General features: G+C 43.2%; 1 long non-coding RNA gene across 1 annotated transcript; it reads left to right on the forward strand.

Moving 5' to 3' along the window:
* Nucleotides 1–107: 107 nt before the first annotated feature.
* On the forward strand, nt 108–19343 carry LOC118885729. Its single transcript, XR_005017547.1, has 3 exons — nt 108–191; nt 14556–14836; nt 19256–19343. It is a non-coding gene; the product is annotated as an uncharacterized LOC118885729 (long non-coding RNA).
* Nucleotides 19344–19535: the final 192 nt, after the last annotated feature.

Raw genomic sequence — 19535 nt, forward strand, 5'->3', positions numbered from 1 at the left:
GCCTGCGCAGTACCTTCTCCAAGCCCCGCCCGCTCCTGGACCCTGGAACCACGTGGACCTCCTTAGCCTCCGAGGTGGGCGGGCATCAGCCAGTCACGTGATGGAGTCTCCTGCCAATCCTGGCCAAAAATCCGCGCGGCTTCTGGCCCCACAGGGATACCCAAGTGGTCGTTTATGAGGCCTTCAATTCAGTAAGTAAAATGGAGCGTCTGCGGAAATCCCGGTAACGGGGATGTTGTGAAATAGGGTGGCGAGTAAAATAGATAAAATCCTGCCCTCATGGAACTTACGTTCCCTTGAGGAGGGCCCAAAGGAAAAAATATATAAATCAGGCCCTCAGTAAATGTTTTGGAGAAAATTAAAACAGGATATGGGACTACAGGGTGACAAGTGACTGTTGAGCAGAGATCTGAAGGAACCGTAGAAACAAGCTGGGTAGATAACTGGGAAATGTAGCATTCCTGGATGGAACAGCAGCTGCAAAGGCCCTGAGGCTGGCACATGCTAATGTAATTGAGGAGCTGTGGAGAGGGCAGGGTGGCTGGAGCAGAGTGAGAGGGTGGCAAGAGATTAAATCATAATATGAAGCAGGTGGGGAATCTTGTAGGTTAGTAATAGCTAATATGTATTTTCCCTAGACAAAATACCTTTTTATTATTCATTCAACAAATACTTATTAGGAACTTGTTTGGGAATTCTCTGGCAGTCCAGGGTTAGGACTCTGCGCTCCCACTACCGAGGGCCCTGGTTCAGTCCCTGGTCAGGGAACTAAGATCCCACAAGCCTCTTGGCACAGGCCTCTCCCCCCGAAAAAAAAAAAAAAAAAAGTGCTTGTCAACCATCAGTCTCTGTGCTAGGGATAGAGCAGTAAAAAAATTTTTAAATAAGAATTAAAAAATAGCTGCCCTCTCATGGAGTTTAAATGGGTTTTACATGGATTATTTCTCTAACCCTTGCAAGAGTGGATAAATTCCTTAATATTCCCATTTCACAGCTAAAGAGTCTGAGGTCCAGCAAAGTTAAGTATCGATATTAGTGGCCTGAACAAAGTCTTATATCTTAGAAGTAGTGAAGCTAGGATTCAAATGCAGGCCCACGTGCTTCCTCAGGAGGTTATACTGCTGGTGGTACATTAAGCTCCTACTATGTGCTCTGACCTTGTCCAGTGAGGTACATACCCTATGAACCTCAGAGATAGATATTTCCTCCCCTTTTACAGTATGACTCTGAGAATCAGAAAAGGGTAGCAATTCATCAGAGGTCAAAATATCATTCAAGGGACTTCCCTGGTGGTCCAGTGGTTAAGACTCCACACTCCCAATGCAGGGGGCCTGGGTTCGATCCCTGGTCAGGGAACTAGATCCCACATGCTGCAGCCAAGAGGTCACATGCCACACGTAAACATCCCTCATGCTACAACTGAAACCCGGCACAGCCAAATAAATAAATAAATATTTTTTAAAAATATATCATTCAAAAAAATATGGAGGGACTTCCCTGGTGGCGCAGTGGTTAAGAATCTACCTGCTTGGGCTTCCCTGATGGCGCAGTGGTTGAGAATCTGCCTGCCAATGCAGGGGACACGGCTTCAAGCCCTGGTCTGGGAAGATCCCACATGCCACGGAGCAACTAGGCCCGTGTGCCACAACTACTGAGCCTGCGCGTCTGGAGCCTGTGCCCCGCAACAAGAGAGGCCGCGACAGTGAAAGGCCCGCGCACCGCAATGAAGAGTGGCCCCTGCTTGCTGCAACTAGAGAAGGCCCTCGCACAGAAACGAAGACCCAACACAGCCAAAAATAAAAATAAATAAATAAAAATTAAGACAGATAATGAAACTGAAGTAATTTATATAAAAAAAAAAAGAATCCACCTGCCTATGCAGGGGACACGGGTTTGAGCCCTGGTCCAGGAAGATCCCACATGCCGCGGAGCAACTAAGCCGGTGAGCCACAACTACTGAGCCCGCATGCCACAGCTGCTGAAACCCACGCGCCTAGAGGCCATGCTCCGTGACAAGAGAAGCCACCGCAATGAGAAGCCCGCACACTGCAACGAAGAGTAGCCCCCGCTCAGCACAACTAGAGAAAACCCGCGCGCAGCAACAAAGACCCAACACAGCCAAAATATATATATATATATATGGATATGGAATAAATTATATAAACATTTAGGGACTGAAAACAACAATAAATATTTATAATCTCTTAGAGTTTCTGTGAATTGGGAATTCAGGAGCTGTTTGGCTGGGCAGTTCTGGCTCAGGGTTTCCCATGGGGATGTGGTCAGATGACACGTGGGACTACAGTGTTCTGATGGCATGATCGCGGTGGTGGGGCAGCTCCCCTTCCAAAGCGACTCACTCACATGGCTGGCGAGTTGATATTGGCTGGTGGCTGGGGACCTCAATTCCTCTCCCTCTGGGCCTAACCACCAGGTTGCTGGAGTGTCCTCTTGACATGGCGTTGGCATCCCCCAGAGCAAGTGATCCTCAGAGTAAGCTGAGAGCGGGAATGCTTTTTATACCTCAGCCTTGAAAGTCACACATTGTCACCAATATCATATTGGCCACACACTGGCCAGCTCTGTTCATCATGGGAGGGGATGACAAGAAGGGTGTTACTACTAGAGGGCAAGGATCATTTGGGGACCATCTTGAAGGCAAGTTACCCCATCGACTATGCATCGTGCCCGGTGAAAATAAGGTGAACAAGGGAAACAGATCTGCCCTGAGTGGTGCTGACACTCTAGTAGCGGAGACAGACAGTTCTTCATCAGTCAAAGACTTATTCACAAACTCAGCTACTCAACAAATATTTACCAAATCCCGACTATGCATTGGACTTTGTGCCAGGCCCTGGGGATACAGTCATGATAAAAATGGACACTCTCCTGCTTAAGAGGCAGTCACAGCCCAGTAGGAGAGATAAATTAGTCAAATAAAAACGAAGGGGAAAAAAAAAAAAAAATGAAGGGGGACTTCCCTGGTGGTCCAGTGGTTAAGACTCTGCACTTCCACTGCAGGGGGTGCGGGTTCCATCCCTGGGAACTAAGATCCCACATGCCACACAGCACAGCCAAAAAAAAAGTAAAGGGGGGGATGGGGGAAGGGGAGGAAGGGATAAATTAGGAGTTTGGGGTTAACATATACACACTACTATATGTAAAGTAGATAAACAACAAGGACCTACTGAATAGCACAGGGAAATATATTCAGTATCTTGTAATAACCTATAATACAAAAGAATCTGAAAAAGAATATATATATGTATATATATATATATATATATATATATAACTGAGTCACTTTGCTGTACATATGAAACTAACACAACATTGTAAATCAACTATACTTCAATTAAGAAAAAAAAGAAATAGAAACTTTGAGAAGTGTTGTCAGGAAAAAGAAGAGGGAGCTATGACAGTGTCTGGCTTAATGTAGGAGTCAGGAAAAGATATTCTGAGAATGTAAACTCTCAGCTGAGCTTTACAGAGTCAATAAAGGTTAAAACTACCAAAGCAGGGAAAGAACCCCAGGCAGAGAGCATGGGCTGCACCTGCCAAGACCCAGAGTTTAAGTTCGTCCTCTTTGTCTGACTCTGCCTACCTGAGGGTCTCTTCTTGGCCCTCACCACCACCCCTCCCTCCCAGACTCTCTGTGGGAGGTTTAAAACGTCCTCAAACCCTTTGATAATCTTCATTTGTATGGGGGGGGGCAGGAATCTATGTCCCCTGTCTTTGAATCTGTCCTCTATGACTGCTTGATCAATAGAATATGATAGGACTTCCCTGGTGGCGCAGTGGTTAAGAATCTGCCTGCCAGTGCAGGGGACACGGGTTTGAGCCCTGGTCTGGGAAGATCTCACATGCCGCAGAGCAACTAAGCCCGTGCACCACAACTACTGAGGCTGCGCTCTAGAGCCCATGAGCCACAACTACTGAGCCCACATGCCACAACTACTGAAGCCCGTGCGCCTAGAGCCTGTGCTCTGTGACAAGAGAAGCCACCGCAATGAGAAGCTGGCACCACAATGAAGAGTATTCCCTGCTCGCCACAACTAGAGGAAGCCCAAGCGCAGCAACAAGGACCCAACGTAGCCAAAAATAAATAAGTAAATAAATAAATTTTTTTAAAAATAGAATATGATAGAAGTGAATGCTGGGCCAATTTCTGAGTCCAGCCCTTAAGAAATGGGCAGCCTCCCCTCAAAAAGCTAAACATCGAATTATCATAGGACCCAGCAATTCCACTCTTAGGCATATACCCAAAGAATTGAAAGCAGAGACTCAAACAGATATTTGTATGCCAATCATCATGGCAACATTATTCACAATAGCCAAATGTGAAACAACCAAATCCATCCATCAGGTGATGAATGGATAAATAAAATGTGGTAAATCAATACAATGGTATAATATTCACCCATAAAAAAGGATGAAGCACTGATACATGCCACAATTTGGATGAACCTTGAAAACATTATGCTAAGTGAAAGAACCCAGATACGAAAGGTGATGAAAAAAGAAGTAGGTAGTGGTGATGGTTGCATGACACTGTGAATGTACTTAATACCACTGAATTGTTCACTTAAAAATGGGTAAAATGGTGGATTGTATGTTATACATTTTTATCACAATTTTTAAAAAATTAATAATGTAATATACCCAAAATGACTGAATTGTACACTTTAAATGAGTGAATTGCATGGTCTGCGAATATGTCAGTGAAGCTGTTTTTAAAAAAAGGAAGTGGTCAGCTTCCACTTTCTGTTTCTTGGGACACTTGCTCTTAACCCCAGCCTCCATACTAGCACAAGACAAAGCACCTTATGGAGACGTCCACATGGAGAGGAACCAAAGCTTCTGACCCTCAGCCCGGCCAACAGCCCCAGCCAACAGCCAGCACCATCTTGCTGGCCACGTGAGTGAGCCGTCTTGGAAGGAGATCCTCTGGCAGACCGTCAAGTCACCCCAGAGGGAGGAGAGAGAAGCCATTCTTGCCAAGCCATGCCCAAAGTGCTGATCTGTAAGCAAAATAATTGTTTGCTGCGAATTCCCTGGCGGTCCAGTGGTTAGGACTTGGCCTCTTTCACTGCTGGGGCCCCAGTTCCCCTGGTTGGGGAACTAAGAACCAGCAAGCCCTGCGGCGCAAGGTTGCTGATCACTTGCTACAGAGCATTAGATAACCCGAATATTCTCCCCACCCAATTCTCTCTTCTATTCTCTCCGTTTTTGCCCAACCCCAATTCTCTTTCTCTCCCTGACTTTAGTTCCTTTCTCTGCTGAAAGTGGCAGAAAAATAAACAGAAACTTTGAGAAGTGCTGTCAAGGAAAAGAAGGAGCTATGACAGTGTCTGGCTTAGTGTAGGAGTCAGGAAATAATATTCTGAGAACGTGAACTCACTCTCCATTTTTCTGAATTTAGTCTCTCTGATAGTTTCATTCATTTACATTTCCCTGAGGACGTCCTCAATGCCCAGCCCTGTGCTAGGCAATATATAACCTCTAGGGGGAGTATTTTGTACTGTGGTTTCAGGGAACATCTCTCAGAGGAAGTAATGACCAAACAGACTCGGGAGGAACGAAAAGAAGTCAGGTGACTGTGCCATGGTGACCCCAGGGGACAAAGGGATCATTGAGAAACCAGATCATGAATTTTTTAAGAACTGAGATATAATTGACATATAACATTGGATTAGTTTTGTGTATGGTCTTTTTATTTTATTTTTTCATAAATTTATTTATGTATTTATTTATTTTTGGCTGCGTTGGGTCTTGCTGCACACGGGCTTTCTCTAATTGCAACGAGCAGGAGCTACTCTTCGTTGAGGTGTGTGGGCTTCTCACTGTGGTGGCTTCTCGTGTTACGGAGCACGGGCTCTAGGTGCACAGGCTTCAGTAGTTGTGGCACAGGGGCTCAGTAGTTGTGGCTCATGGGCTCTAGAGCGCAGGCTCAGTAGTTGTGGTGCACAGGCTTAGTAGCCCTGCGGCATGTGGGATCTTCCCGGACCAGGGCTCGAACCCATGTCCCCTGCACTGGCAGGCAGATTCTTAACCACTGCACCACTAGGGAAGTCCCTTTATTTTTTTTTAAGCCTGGAAATCTATTTGATAATTGCAATAGTGTGATCATTGTACTTTGAGGCAAATAGAGAATGTAAAAAATTCAGGATCCTAGGGAATTCCCTGGCGGTCCAGTGGTTAGGACTCTGTGCTTTCACTGCGGAGGGCCCAGGTTCAATCCCTGGTTGGGGAACTAAGATCCTGCAAGCCACTGGCTCAGCAAAAAAAAAAAAAAAAAAAAAAAAAAAAATTCAGGATCCTGAGCACTAAAGATGCAAGTCAACTCTTCCAGAATGAGCACTGCTTTGCTTAGAATAATTTGACGCTGTCTTTGAAATGAGCAAGTTTGGGAAGCACATGCCTCTTCAGATTTGTCATGTTTCTTCCAAATATTGCTGGGCCCCCTAGGAAAGGCCCTTTCCTAACTGCTTTCCTGACCCCCAATTCAGCCTCCAATCATGACCTTACCCCTTATCTTACTCTAGAGGATGAGATGCAGGTGCAGATGGTTTGAAGTTCAGGGACAGAATGAGAAGAGCCATTTGATCATTTTAATTTTATTTTATTCTGTCAAAAATTTTTATTTTATATTTGGGACTTTTAATGGGCCCTTTTTTGTCCTATGAGTTATAGTATACTGTATCTTCATAATTAGTTAAGTTATGGTTTATGATATTGATTTATATAACTGATATGTTTGTATCATTATAGTTAATTTTTAATTCTAATGAAGGGAAAAAGTGACACCAATAAATCAAAGATGAAGTTAACCAATTAAAAAAACTTGGATGTTCAAGCTTAAAAACAAAAAAAATCTTCAAGCTTACAGAAAGTAGTCCAGGGCTTCCCTGGTGGCACAGTGGTTAAGAATCCGCCTGCCAACGCAGGGGACACAGGTCTGAGACCTGGTCTGGGAAGATATCACATGCTGCAGAGCAACTAAGCCCATGAGCCACAACTACTGAGCCTGCACTCTAGAGCCCGCGAGCCACAACTACTGAAGCCCACATGCCACAACTACTGAAGCCCGCATGCCTAGAGCCCATGCTCTGCAACAAGAAAAGCCACCGCAATGAGAAGCCCACGCACTGCAATGAAGAGGAGCCCCCTCTCGCCGCAACTAGAGAAAGCCCATGCGCAGCAACAAAGACCCAACGCAGCCAAAAATAAATAAAAATAAAATAAATTTATAAAAAAAAGAAATAGTCCAATGAATATTTACATAACTTTATGTAGATTCATTAATTTTAAGTTTTGACACATTTATTCTCTCTCACGTGCACACACACATTATATATATATTTATATATATATAATTTTTTTTTTGCTAAACCATTTTAGAATTAGTCATCCCAGGTCTTTAAATAAATGCAGGGAAAAGTTTTGAGAATTTTTTTTGAGAACTACAGATCTCACCAGGAAACTCTGAAAGGCCAGATTCTCTTAAACATTTCTGGTACATAAAAAGCCAAATATGCACAAATTCCTTAAACCAAAAGATTCATTCCTGGGACTTCCCTGGTGGCGCAGTGGTTAAGAATCCGTCTCCCAATGCAGGGGACACAGGTTTGAGCCCTGGTCTGGGAAGATCCCACGTGCCACGGAGCAGCTAAGCCCATGTGCCACAACTATTGAGCCTGTGCTCTAGAGCCCACGAGCCACAACTACTGAGCCTGCATGCTGCAACTACTGAGCCCGCATGCCTTGAGCCCATGCTCCGCAAAAAGAGAAGCCACCACAATGAGAAGCCGGCGTACTGCAACAAAGAGTAGCCCCCCCTCAGCCACAACTAAAGAAAGCCCGTGCACAGCAACGAAGACCCAATGCAGCCAAAAATAAATTAATTAATTAATTTTAAAAAATTCATTCCTGAGGTCTGGATCACTTGAACATTTCTATATTTAACTCCAGATATTCCCCAGGGTTAAATGATTTCAACTAGGGAAAAAATTATGGCGACAAGGGGATTCACTAAGTTCTCTTTTTTTTTTTAATCAATATTTATTTATTTATTATTTTTGGCTGCATCTGGTCTTAGTTGCAGCATGCAGGCTTCTTTCTAATTGTGGCACACAGGCTCCAGAGCACGTGGGCTCTGTGGTTGAGGCACACCGGCTCTCTAGTTGTGGCACGTGGGCTCAGTAGTTGCGGTGTGCAGGCTTAGCTGCTCCGTGGCATGTGAGATCTTAGTTTCCCAAGCAGGGATGGAACCCACATCCCCTAGATTACCAGGGAAGTCCCTCACTAAGTTGTCTTGATCATCACTGTGGCTGATGGCATTTTGCAAAGATGGGTACAATAATATCTCTCATCCTACATACTCTTCTCACAACATCCCTTTGACACTACTTCCATTGAAGGGGTGGGAGGTCTATGTTTCCTTCCTTGAAACTGGACTGGATTTGGTGACTGTTTGACCAATAGAATGTGGCAAAAGGGACACTGCTTAACTTCCGAGCTAAGTCAGGAAAGAGGAGGCCACTTCCACCCTGTTCATGAGAACACTTGAGTTTGAGCCCTGAACTGCCAGATAAGCAGTCCTACTGCGCTGAGGCCACCATGTTGAGAGGAAGCCCAACCAGCCCATGAGGAGACACCGTGTGGAGAAACCCTGAAACTACACAAAGATGGAGAGGTCCCTGCCCAGCCCCTAGCTCTCCATTCATCCACTGTTCCAGTTCTAATCATATGATCTGCAGTCATATGAGAAGTCCCAGGCCAGAATCAGCCATCCTGAATTCCTGACTCACAAATACTGTAACAGATAATAAAATGAAATTGGTGCAGCCACTATGGAAAACATCATGGAGGTTCCTTAAAAAACTAAAAATAGAGTTACCATACGATCCAGCAGTCCCACTCCTGGGCATATATGTGGAAAAGATGAAAACTCTAATTCAAAAAGATACATGCACCCCAATGTTCATAGCAGCACTATTTACAATAGTCAAGACATAGACGCAACCTAAATGTTCATCGACAGAGGAATGGGTAAAGAAGATGTGGTACAAATATACAATGGAATATTACTCAGCCATAAAAGAAGAATGATACAATGCCATTTGCAGCAACATGAATGGACCTAGAGATTATCATACTAAGTGAAGTAAGTCAGACAGAGAAAGACAAATATCATATGATATCACTTATATGTGGAATCTAAAAAAAGATACAAATGAACTTATTTGCAAAACAGAAATAGACTCACAGACATAGAAAACAAACTTATGGTTACCAAAGGGAGAAGGGGGGAAGGGATAAATTAGGAGTATGGGATTAAAATATACACACTACTATATATAAAATAAACAAGATTCTACTGTGTAGCACAGGGAACTATATTCAATATTTTGTAGTAACCTATAATGGAAAAGAATCTGAGAAAGAATATATACGTATAACTGAATCACTTTGCTGTACAAGTGAAACTAATACCTCATTGTAAATCAACTATACTTCAGTAAAAATTGTTTGTCTTGAAAAAAAAGAATAAATGTCAGCCACCTTAAAAAAAAAAAAAGATAATCAAATGATTGTTGCCACTTCAAGCCACTAAACTTCAGGGAAGTTTTTTTTTTAATTGTGGTAAAATGCACATCACATAAAATGTACTAGCTCACCCATTTCTAAGTGTACAGTTTGCTATTGTTCAGTACGTTTACCTCATCGTGCTACCAATCTCCAGAAATTTTTCATCTTGCAAAACTGAAACTCTATACCCATTAAACAATTCTCCATTTTCCCCTCCACCCAGCCCCTGGCAACCACCATTCTACTTTTAGTTTCTATGAATTTGACTACTCTAGATACCTCATATAAGTGAAATCATACAGTATTTATCATTTTGTGACTGACTTATTTCATTTAGCATAAGGTCCACAAGGTTCATCCATGTGTAGCATGTGTCAGAATTTCCTTCCTTTTTTTTTTTTTTTTTTTTTAAATGGAGACATTCATTTGGATTTTCCTACAGGATGGTAGTTATTATTAGTAGCTCACACTTATTTTTTTTTTTTAATTAATTCATTTATTTATTTATTTTTGGCTGTGTTGGGTCTTTGTTTCTGTGCGAGGGCTTTCTCTAGTTGCAGCCAGCGGGGGCCACTCTTCATCACGGTGCGTGGGCCTCTCACTGTCGCGGCCTCTCTTGCTGCAGAGCACAGGCTCCAGATGCGCAGGCTCAGTAGTTGTGGCTCACGGGCCTAGTTGCTCCGCGGCATGTGGGATCTTCCCAGACCAGGGCTCGAACCCGTGTCCCCTGCATTAGCAGGCAGATTCTCCACCACTGCGCCACCAGGGAAGCCCAGAATTTCCTTCCTTTTTAAGGCTGAATATATTGCACTGTAAGTACATACCACATTTTGTTTATCCATTCATCCATCAATAGACATTTGGGTTGTTTCTACCTTTTCCACTAGGATGAATAGTGCTGCTGTGAACATGGGTGCACAAATATCTCTTTGAGACAGCTTTCACTTCTCTTGGATATACACCCATGGGCAGTTTGGTTTTTAGCAACAGCTAATCAGAACAGCTGCCCAAACTGAGACTGTGTAACTTAAAAGGGTTGGAGACCAGTGATTCAGTAGAGCAGGCTCCTGGGTTTAAGGATTACATAATTACTTCCACCCAGGTGACTGCTCACCGTTAACCAAGGCAGCGGTTCTCACCCACCTGCACATTAGCATCATCTGGAGAGCTTTTTAGCAAAGGCAGTGCCCAGGCCCCACCTTCAGAGACCGCTTAATTGGTCCGGGGTGGAGCTGAGACATTGGGATTTTTACAAAATGCTCCCCAGATGATTCTAAATTGCAGTCACTGTGGAGAACAGTGGAAGAAAGATCTGAGTCCTGCTTCATTCTAGCCTGAATTCTTTTCCTGTTCTTCCTGTTAGAAACATGTAACCCTTAGGGCTATTTAAAAGACACTGGGGGGACTTCCCCGGTGGCGCAGTTGTTAGGAATCCGCCTGGCAGTGCAGGGGGCACAGGTTGGAGCCCTGGTCCAGGAAGATTCCACGTGCCACAGAGCAACTAAGACTGTGAGCCACAACTACCGAGCCTGCGCTCTAGAGCCTGCGTGCCACAACTACTGAGCCCGCGTGCCACAACTACTGAAGCCTGCGCACCTAGAGCCGGTGTTTTGCGTCAAGAGAAGCCACTGCAATGAGAAGCCCGCACGCTGCAAGGAAGAGTAGCCCCCGCTCGCCGCAACTAGAGAAAGCCCACGAGCAGCAATGAAGACCCAATACAGCCAAAAATAAAAAAATAAGTAAATTTATATAAATAAATAAATAAATAAATAAATAAATAAAAGACACTGGGGGGAATTCCCTGGCGGTCCAGTAGTTAGAACTCAGCACTTTCACTGCCGTGGGCCCAGGTTCGATCCCCGGTCAGGGAACTAAGATTCTGCAAGCCACGTGGCAAGGCCATAAAAAAAGAAAAATTAACTAAACAAAAAAAAAAGACATTGGATTGGGGGCATAAATTAAGAGTTTGGGATTAACATATACACACTACTAAATAAAAACTAGATAACCAACAAGAACCTACTGTATAGCACAGGGAACTATACTCAATATCTTGTAATAATCTATAAGCGAAAACATTCTCCAAAAAAGTGTATAACTGAATCACTTTGCTGTGCACCTGAAACTAATACAACATTGTAAACCAACTATACGTTGATTAAAAAAAAAAAGACATTGGCTTAAGCTCTGGGTATCTCTCATGGGTCTGCTTTTTAAAAAAATTTTTTTTAAATTTATATTTATTTTGGTTCCACCAGGTCATAGTTGCAGCACATGGGACCTTTTAATTGCGGCATGCATGTGGGATTTAGTTCTCGGATCAGGGATCGAACCTGGGCCCCCTGCATTGGGAGTGCAGTGTCTTACCCACTGAACCACCAGGAAATTACGGGTCAATACACTTTCTGAGCCACTCTGTACACACGGTCTGCTGTTTAGAAGCTATGAGAGTCAAATAATACATGGAGATTTAGAAACTAATTTTTTAAAATAAATTTATTTTTTTTTTGGCTGCGTTGAGTCTTCATTGCTGCACGTGGGCTTTCTCTAGTTGCAGCGAGCGGGGGCTAATGTTCGTTGGGGTGCACGGGCTTCTCATTGTGGTGGCTTCTCTTGTTGCAGAGCAGGGCTTTGTGCATTGGGCTTCAGTAGTTGTGGCATGCAGACTCAGTAGTTGTGGCACGTGGGCTCTAGAGTGCAGGCTCAGTAATTGTGGCGCAGGGGCTTAGTTGCTCCGCGGCATGTGGGATCTTCCCAGACCAGGGCTCGAACCCGTGCCCGCCCCCCCCCCCCCCGGCACTGGCAGGCGGACTCCCAACCACTGCGTCACCAGGGAAGTCCCAAAAAATAATATGTTTTAATAAAAGTATAATATGATAAAGTACATACATTTCATTATACAGATTGATGAATTCACATCTGTATGAAGTGTTATGGGTCAAAATGTGTCCCCTAAGAAGATATGTTCAAGTCCCAATCCCTGCTTCGTATGAATGTGACCTTACTTGGAAATAGGGTCTTTGCAGATGTAATCAAATTAAGATGAAATCATTAGGGTGGGCCCTAATCCAATAGGACTGGTGTCTTTCTTCCTTCCTTCCTTTCTTTCTTTCTTCCTTCCTTCCTTCCTTTCTTTCTTAATTGAAATATAGTTGATTTACAATGTTGTGTTAGTTTCTGGTGTACAGCGAAGTGATTCTGAATATATATATATATATATTCTCTTTCAGATTCCCATTACAGTTTTCTATGTCTGTGAGTCTCTGTTTTGTAAATAAGTTCATTTGTATCATTTTTTACATACATATATATCTATTTTTTTCAGATTCTGTTCCCTTATAAGTTATTACAAAATATTGAGTATAGTTCCTGTGCTCTACAGTAGGTCCTTGTTGGTTATCTGGCTATGAGTTTATAATTGTTGAAGTTGGATGATGGGGACATGAGGGTTCATTTTACTCTTCCCTTTATTTTTGTGTATCTTTGAATTTTTCCATAATAAAAAGGTTTTGGGTTTTTTTTTAACTTTTTTCAAAGTTCTGATCTAAAGCTATCGAACTATGCCATGCTACTATTTCCAATCACAGGATCAAATGATCCAATGACAGGATCAAATAATCTCTGTGCAGGAAAGACTTTTAGAAGTCATGGAATGACTGGGCAGCAGAGGGCTATATCAAGTATCTTTTTCATAAACCTTTGGAAATAAACACTTTTGCTGAGTTGCCTTATATTATTAAAGAGAAATGTAAATGGATCATAGAAAGGAAAATAAAGGAGTCAATCTCTTTTGAAGAGCGAAAACAGATCCTTAGCGTTGAATGATTTGTTAATATGTTGACCTTGAAATTGACCTTAAAGATCCATGGCATGTACTCATTTGCATTTGGTTAGGGAGTGACCTGAGCCTTTACCTGTGAGTATTTAGTAACTCTTGTCAAATGATCACTTTGTTAAAAAGAGCCCTGAAAAGTAAAGCTAACTGCTCTATAAATTATTTTCTCTGCACTTCTAGACTCATTCAACATCTAAAAGTGTCCCCTTTCCCTCTTTCCCCTTATACTTTTCTAAAGCTTATAGAGAAATTTCAATGTAATGATATATTCTCAAATTTATATCTATTTAAACTTTTTTTTACAGAAGTGAAATTCACATAACATAAAATTAGCCATTTTATTTTATTTTTTGGCCGCCCCATGTCATGCAGGATCTTATTTTCCTAACCAGGGATCGAACCCGTGCCCCTTACAGTGGAAGCCCAGAGTCTTAACCACTGGACTGGGAGGGAAGTCCCTAAAATTAACCATTTTAAAGTGACCAGTTCAGTGGCATTTAGTACAGCCACCATTGGCAACCACCATCTCTATCAAGTTCCAAAACATTTTATTACCCCAAACATAGTGGTATACATTTTGTAAATTTCCAGGAGTCTACCATGACTTTGCTATGCACACAATTCCAAAAGAACTGGAAAAGTTCAGCATGACAGCTTAATATACCTTAGTGTAAGCTGTTCTTTCCATTATTTATGAACTATCTTTAACTGCGTTCATTGGGTAATCATTCATTACCAATGTAATGTTGCAGGACATCCTATCATCCCCACTCCCTATCCTCTAGTGCCGGTAACAACCTCCTCATTACTGTGATGTCCCAAAAGTTCACGCAAATTTCCAAAACACCCCCAAGGGAGCAATATTGTCCCCTTGAGAATCAGTTGACGACCAAAAATAATTTCCCTCCATAATTTTCAAAATGTCCTCTAGGGGGCGACATCATCCCCTCAAGAACTAGGTAGACCAAGGATCACCTCCTAAACTGGACTTCTTTACCTCCGACCTCCCCAATAAATCCAAGGTTGGATTAGCAAGAAAGAAGGTGGAAATCGCTATTGGGTTGGCAATCAGTAGGATCCAACACACCATAATGTCTCTCTTTGGCCAATGGTCTCCTTTTTTCCCCAGGGTTTCCAGAGGTTGGAGCCAGCTTCTGGTGCTGCTTCTACACCGTGTGATGTGTCTTCTCTCTAAAGGGCTGCTCATCCGTGGCGCAAAGAACCCATCCTAGAGCCACCCCAGGAACTAGAAAAAACAAATCTTTTGCCAGAATTATGATGTTCCAAGAGTACAATGAAACAGGTGCCGTGGAGGCATTGGTTAGACTTATGGGCATTACAGAAGGCTCTGTCTCAGAAAAATACAGGAACCTGCCAGCTCAAAGATGTTTTGGAGATCCAAAAGAAGAGGTATGTTGGAATGCAATTTTTTTTCCAAAACAAAAGGCGAGTTGCTGAAACTTGTGTCTCCCCCGCCCACGCACTACAAAAAAGCCAAAATGTTTGGAGGCCTTCTTGGAGTTTTGGAGGCAATTTGCATCATGGTTGGGAGACTTGCTCTCACTCATCAGCAAAGAAAACTCTAAAGCTTCTGAGCCCCATGCAAGAGGAGGTTCTCTAGCTGGTCCAAGATATAGTGTATGGGAGAGGGGAAATTTCCCTCTTCACCTCTCTTGAGTTCTTGTGGCTGGATTAGTAATAAAATTGACACAAAACAGATTAACAGGAGAAAAAGAGACACATTTTAATCCTTGCCCATGGAGGTCTCATAGAAATGGAACCTAAGAAGTGGCCAAAACAGGCAACTTCTAGACAAAATTGTTTCTTTTAGACAAAGAAACAGTAAATTGGAGAGAAATTGACAAAACAAAGAAACTTAGGTTTGGGTGCTTCATTACTAAGGAATTTAAGCAAAGTTTGGGCTTGGGTAGTAAATTAGTAAAGAAGTAACTGTTGGGCTTCCCTGGTGGCGCAGTGGTTGAGAATCTGCCTGCTAATGCAGGGGACACGGGTTCGAGCCCTGGTCTGGGAAGATCCCACATGCCGCAGAGCAGCTAGGCCCGTGAGCCACAACTACTGAGCCTGCGCGTCTGGAGCCTGCGCTTCTGGAGCCTGTGCTGCACGGCAAGAGAGGCCGTGACAGTGAGAGGCCAGCGCACCGCGATGAAGAGTGGCCCCCGCTTGCCACAACTAGAGAAAGCCCTCGCACAGAAACGAAGACCCAACACAGCCATAAATAAAATAAATCAATAAATAAATAAATAATTAAAAAAAAAAAAAATCCTTGCTCATTGTTGAAAATGACTTAAAAAAAAAAAAAAAAAAAAAAAGAAGTAACTGTTTATATTGTTTATATAGCCTTCTTGGCCCTGAATTTCCTGTCTCTGGTGATAAGGGAGTCTTTCTACCTCTCAGTACAGGGAAGACACCTTTCACGTGGGAGATATATTTCCTGTTTTCAGGGAGACAGAGAGGAAGGTCAAAGTGTCCTTCTTGTATCAGTCATTTTTTCAGTAACTTTCATTTGAAATAATCAATATGCTGTTGAGGTATATTTTGAGATGGCCTGCCCTAGGTCCCTACAAGTGCAAAGGACTCTGCCATTTGGGTCTTATAATGCAGTGATCCAGGGGCTCTCAAAAGTGGTGACTACACTACAGTTTGTCTGGTTTACTATTGATGTGCATTTAGGAAGTTTCCAGTTAGGGGCTCTTTCGAATAGTGCTGCTGTAAGCATTCTTGTTTGTACCTTTAAAAAAAAATTTTTTTTAAATTGAAGTATAGTTGATTTACAATGTTGTGTTAATTTCTGCTGTACAGCAAAGTGACTGTTTTATATATATGTTCTTTTTTTAAAAAATTTATTTATTTATTTTAGTTTTGGCTGCTTTGGGTCTTTGCTAAGCACGGGCTTTCTTTAATTCCTGCGCGCGGGGGCTACGCTTCGTTGCAGTGCGTGGGCCTCTCGTTGCAGTGGCTTCTCTTATTGCGGAGCACTGGCTCTAGGTGCAAAGGCTTCAGTAGTTGTGGCATGCGGGCTCAGTAGCTGTGGCGCACGGGCTTAGTTGCTCCGCGGCATGTGAGATCTTCCCGGACCAGGTCTCAAACCCGTGTCCCCTGCGTTGGCAAGCAGATTCTTAACCACTGCGCCACCAGGGAAGCCCTATACTTTTTATATTCTCAGTTTTACATGTTTTTCATTATGGTTTATCACACTGAATATAGTTCCCTGTGCTGTACCGTAGGACCTTATTGTCCATCCATTCTATATGTAATAGTTTGCATTTACTAACCCTAATCTTGTTTGTGCCTTTTGTATGCACTTGTTGGATATATACTTTGGGGTTTGTCAATGAAAAAAATTAATCAGTTGATCTAGGAAAGAAATGGAAAATTTTATTTGAGCCAAATGGAAGATTATAACCTGGGAACAGCCTCTCAGAAAGCTCTGAGAACTGTTCCACCCATTACAGGTCAAAGCACAGTTATATAGGTTTTTGAGACAGAAGACTGTACATTAAATGACATAGATAGTTTGCACAATCCACATCTGTGAGTACAAAGTGGTGTGTCATGTGGCCCCTTACAAGATCCAGAAGGAATGTTATCTTTTAAGGAGTTGTCTTGTTGATGCCTGGAGAATGTTTCTCTTTATGGTAGAGCAGGTATTTCTGCCAATGGGGGAGGTTTGGTCGATGCCTAATGCAGATACACAGTGCGCTGCAGAGGGGAGAGAGGAGGCCAAAGGGCAGAGAAAAAAATTTTTATGTTTAAATTTTTCTTATCTTGCCATAAAACATGAATTTTATTTCACAGGTTGGAATTGCTGTATCTTGGTGTAGGTGTATGTTCAGCTGTAGTTGATAACTGCCAGCCTATTTTTCAAAGTGGCTCTAAGGAAACTCCTGTGTTTCTCCACTACTAGAATACTTCTGTATTTTGGTCACCAAATGCGTGGAGGTTTTCCCACACCAAGCAATTCTCCAACCGGCATGGGGTCCTACACTTCAATTCAGTTCTGACACTAGCTGGAGTTAGCATGAGATCCTGCAAGTTAAGGGCTCGTTGCAGGAAGGGGGACACCTTCCAGGGCCCGAGAGAGGGCTCTTGTCTGACACTTGGAAATGAATTGTCCGAGGAGACACACGTGCTGACAAAAGCAAAAGACTTTATTGGGAAGGGGCACCTGGGTGGAGAGCAACAGGGTAAGGGAACCCAGGAGAACTGCTCTGTCACATGGTTCGCAGTCTCAAGTTTTACAGTGATGGGGTTAGTTTCCGATTGTCTCTGGCCAATTATTCTGACTCAGGGTCCTTCCTGGAGGCGCACGCATCTCTCAGCCAAGATGGATTCCAGCGTGAGGCTTTCTGGGAGGTTGGCAGGACATATCATCTCCTCCCTCCTCCTTTTGGCCCCTCCTGAATTCTTCTGGGTTAGTTTTACAAGACATACTGTGGGCTGGCGTGTCCTCCCTCCTTTGGGCCCCTCCCGCATTCTCCCAGTTAGTTTTCGGTGGCAGCACCCTGATCCTTACTGGGACCTCTTGCTGCGAAACAACTCATGCAAGTGGTTATCGTCATGTCTAGCCAAGGCGGGCGGTTTCGGTCAACGATTCCCTAACAGGCTCAGTTCCAGGAGACGGCCCACCTGCAACTTCAAGTGAAGTTGGCAAGTACCTACAGATTGGAGGTTCCCACAATCCCTTCTTCCAGTTCAATTAATTTGCTAGAGTGGCTCACGGAACTCAGGAAAACAGTTTACTTAGAAGATTACCAGTTTATTACAAAGGATATGAAAGAATGCTAACAGAACAGGTAGATGAAGGGATGCATAGGGCAAGGTCCAGAAGGATCCAGAGCACAGAACACAGAAGCTTCAGGAATTCCCTGGTGGTCCAGTGGTTAGGACTCCGCGCTTTCACTGCCGAGAGTGCGGGTTCAATCTTTAATCCCCGTTTGGGGAACTAAGATCCCTCAAGCCATGTGGAGAGGCCAACAAACAAACAAACAAACAAAAAAACCCACAACACAGAAGCTTCCTTCCCCTTGGAGTTTGGAGTGTACCACCTTCTGGGAACATGGATGTTTTCTTATTCACCAACCCAGAAGTTCTCCAAACCCCAGAGCTCAGGGATTTTTAGGGAGGTGTCACTATATAGGCACGATTGATTAGATTAGATCATTGGCCATTGGTGATTAAGCTAATCTCCAGCCCTTCTCCTTTCTCCTAGGGGTTGGGGAGTAGGACTAAAAGTTGCAAACCTCTTATGTCCTGATTGGTTCCCCTGGCAACCAGCTTTGTGGCTTTCCAAAAGTCACCTCATTAACATAAACTCAGGTGTGGTTGAAAGGGGCTTGTATGAATAAGAAAAGGCACCTTTATCTATAGCTCTTATCACTTAGGAAAGTCCTAGGGCTTTAGGAGCTCAGTGCAAGGTACAGGGACAAAGGCCAAATATGTATTTCTTAATATAAATCACAATACACACGGTTAGACCAATTCATAGTCCTCTCAGCAGTGTAGGAGAGTTCTAGTTGCTCCTCATTAGCACCAATACCTGGTTTAGTCACACTGTGCCGTACTACACAGAAATGAGAATGAATGAACTTCAACTAAATGTCACAAATCTAATGTTGAGTGAAGGAAGCCAGATACCAAAGAGTATAGGTTAGAAGTCAGAAGGGTTATTACTCTGGGAAGAGATAGTGACTAGATGGGGAGACAGGAGGAGACTCTGGATTGGCTTATCATTTTCCGTTTTCTTTTTTCTTGTTTGTTTTTTCCACCCTACCCCCTTTTAAAAAAATAATTTTCCGTTTCTTGATTTAGGTGCTGATTACACGGCATGTTCACTTCATGTAAACCTATCAAGCTGTATAATGCTGAACTAAAACCAATAAAACACCGGGTTATTTTATCACCAAAGTGGGTTTATCCAGGAACAGAAGAATTGCAATTCCGGGGTCATAATCTATGAGGAACTACAGGCAAGTCTAGAGAGCAAAGGAAGGGAGTCTGCTTTTATAGGGAAAAGGGGGGAGTTGGGAGGGGGTGTTCTACATGAAAATTCGTTGGAGGAAAGTAGGAGTTCAGGGGTGGCAATGACTTC

This window comes from Balaenoptera musculus, chromosome 19 (assembly GCF_009873245.2).
Source record: "Balaenoptera musculus isolate JJ_BM4_2016_0621 chromosome 19, mBalMus1.pri.v3, whole genome shotgun sequence".
NCBI lineage: Eukaryota > Metazoa > Chordata > Mammalia > Artiodactyla > Balaenopteridae > Balaenoptera > Balaenoptera musculus.